General features: G+C 34.5%; 1 protein-coding gene across 1 annotated transcript in view; it reads right to left on the reverse strand.

Annotated features, from left to right (window-relative positions):
* pdlim5a (PDZ and LIM domain 5a) overlaps window positions 1–2048 on the reverse strand; it is a 60658-nt gene extending 58610 nt beyond the window's left edge. Inside the window, exon 1 of the mRNA XM_016506965.1 lies at window positions 1975–2048. The gene's annotated coding sequence lies outside the window, so the exon portion shown is untranslated. The remainder of the gene's footprint in view (window positions 1–1974) is intronic.
* Window positions 2049–3167: the final 1119 nt, after the last annotated feature.

Below are 3167 nucleotides of genomic sequence, written 5' to 3' on the forward strand. Positions count from 1 at the left end.
ATCTATGCATACACACACAATAGAGCATTCAGAGGCACGCTGAGTGGCGGCAGTAAGTAGCTTTAGGCTTGAGTGAGAACAGCTGAGACCAAAGCCAGAACAATACATGATGTCTGCGTGTGTATGTGTGTGTGTGTTTGTGTGTGTGTGTTCATAATAGCTGTCGGATTAAGTGTCTCTCTGGTTTACAGTTTTCTCCAACAACATGCGTTATAGATCCAGTGACTCCAGCGGGAGACACAAGGAAAACAGATTGCTGCTTTGTGTTGTGTTTCTTCTGGCCGCTGGTCATAGATGATCTGATTCATTAGCATTACAAAGAGATTTAACTGCATTAACCACATTTAAGTCACGATTACAGTGTGTGTGTGAGACATTTCTGAATAAAAATATCATGCACATGAACACAGAAACTGTCTGGCTGTATGCGACTTCACACTAATCTAATTTAATCTCGATCTGTCTGCACTGAATCAATGCAATTACACCAGACGAGTAATTAATTCAGTCGTCTGATACCTGCTGACAACACTTTCAAACCTGGAACTCAAATTGCATAGAAAAGATGTTAGGTATCATTCATGTCTGGAGCACAAGCACTGTAGGACGGGTTAAACACTGAAGTTTGGATTTGGAGTTTGTTCAAATCTCTAAATAAGAGCAAGAGTAATGCTTGACTTTTTGAAACACTGCTAAAGCAATAACTAAAGCCCCAAAAGGTGCTAGTTCCTGGAACAGTGAGCAGATCTTCACAAGGACCAATCAATGTTCTGCACGCTAAAAATAAATAATGAAACAGTGTCTGCGCATCTGAGCATCTGCTTGCTGTGCTTGTATGTGAATGAGTCAGTGACCACCAAGATATATGCATGCAATTTCATTCAAAAGTATACACTAAACTGGCACATTTTAAATAGCCAAACAGACATTGCAAAGAAGCTAGAAACTGTTTATCCAAAGATAAAATAAGATTGGTATTTTTAAAAAGTAAAGTAAAAAAAAAAAAACCTAAATAAATAAAAGAAAGAATATTGAATTTATGGTTTATACCAATTTGTAAATATAATGTCCCGAATAATGTCTTATTGAATAATATTTTTGACTTTTGGGGAAGAAAAAAAATTGTAAGAAACTAAGCACTGTACAGAAAAGATTCTGCAAAACATCTCACTTCATATCACTAATGTATCACTAATATATGCACTTTTTTAAACATGGTAATTTAGTGGTTTAAATCATTTTTCTCATCTGCTGCCTGTCTAATTTGCTCATCCAGACGGGTGAAGACAGACATCGACCCCAGCCTGAATAACATATGACATCCCCCCATCTATATGGGGCCCTCCCAGACATCATGAGACATTACAGCTCCTGAAGAACACTACCAAATGCTAATCGTTGATCACTGTTGATTTCAGTTTATTCTCACCATTTCACACTCAACATTTACTCCATTTGTTATGGATATTATTAGGCAACTTGTAGGCATGCCGTGTCAACACAAAGACGAATTTTGCTAAAGTTTGTTTTTCAAATCTAACATTTTTTACAAAAAATACATTAAATAAAAACTGCATGCATTCATTAATTTCATCAGTGAATAGCAGTGTGGTTTCAAAAAACTAATAATAACTAAATAACAATGTCATCATAGTTTTATCTGTTCTTTTGAACAAAACAATGGTATATTTTTATTTTTATTTTTTTAATTATTTTTCAAAATTGTCTTACTCTTTACATTTAAAAAAATTGCTTATTTAACATTGTATTTTAGAAAATTGCTTATTTTTACTTAAGATAGTGTTTCACATTTTAAACACACGTATTCTTCTCAAATCGGTGTCAATAAACAGCAAGTGCTGTAGTGACAACTTGCCCCGGTTTCCCACAAACTAAAAAGTATTTAACTGAAATCCATATAAAACCGTTTTAAAGTTTCTCCTGTCTTGTGTCATGTGATGAGCTCGCGCTTACCTGTGCGTGCAGGTCTGAAGATGAGTCGCGTCGCGTCGCGTCTGTGCAGCTGCGGCGGCGCTGCGAGGCTCATGTGGTCCCTCCGCAAGTGACGTCAGCAAATATGGGCTGGACCTGCAGAAAAGCAAAACACTACAAAGACCTTCCCGCAACCCATAAACCTTTTTTTTTTTACTTTATATGGACGCTACATTGCAAGACTTATATTTTGTACTACTATTAAGCAGTTTATATACTGTCCATGCAATAAAGTTCTGTAATAAAATAAAAGTAAAATTAAGTACAGTTGAATTATATTTAATTCCAAATATTTAATTTATATGACACATTGTACTGATGCAAAATAAATAAAATAAAAAATAACTTTAAAACAATCCAATGCATTGTTTGTACCACTTATAGCCTAAATATAATGTGTTAAATAAAAATTTAAATTACATGTATACATACATATATATATTAGACAACAGTTGAAAACCTCACACAGACAGTCTAAAAGCATGCACATTGATGTTAATGTGGGCTAAATAGGATGTAGTGTAAACACAGACCACGCCAATGCATAAAGAAGCTATTATTATCATCTGTACAAAGAATGGGGATCAATGATGTACTCTAGTTCAAACTCTCCTCTAGAAAAAGCAGTGAGAGTGATTAGAGTTTATTTCATGCTCTGGGCTAATGCACTCGTAAAGCAACAGAGACAAATGAGGGGACTGTTTAGAAATCAATGTGCTCTAAATACGGTCAAATCTCTCTGAAGCACAGGCTAGTGTACTTCAAGGTACTTGACGGTGAGACAATAGTTACAGTGTTTACTTGAAGTTAATCAATTCTGCATTAAAGATAATCTGGGAATCATTTAAACTGGTTGTGATTGCATGAGATGCAGCGTCCTCTGCTGGATGAAGGATGAAAATGAAGCTCTGTGTCTTGTAGGATATTTGGAAATTTCCATGGTAGCGCCAACAGTATATTCAAATTTATAAACGGTATATTTAAATGATGTAAATTAGTTACGTGAATTTTTTTCGTCAATTACCAATTATTTTGCTTAAAAACGAGACTGAGAGAGTTCAAAGATTTGCTTCATACCTATTTGTGGAAATTGCTAAGTAGTTCTGTATTTATGCTGTATACATCTATATATATATATATATATATATATATATATATATATTGACATATATATA

Source organism: Sinocyclocheilus anshuiensis, unplaced genomic scaffold (genome assembly GCF_001515605.1).
Source record: "Sinocyclocheilus anshuiensis isolate Anshui unplaced genomic scaffold, SAMN03320099.WGS_v1.1 scaffold117, whole genome shotgun sequence".
NCBI lineage: Eukaryota > Metazoa > Chordata > Actinopteri > Cypriniformes > Cyprinidae > Sinocyclocheilus > Sinocyclocheilus anshuiensis.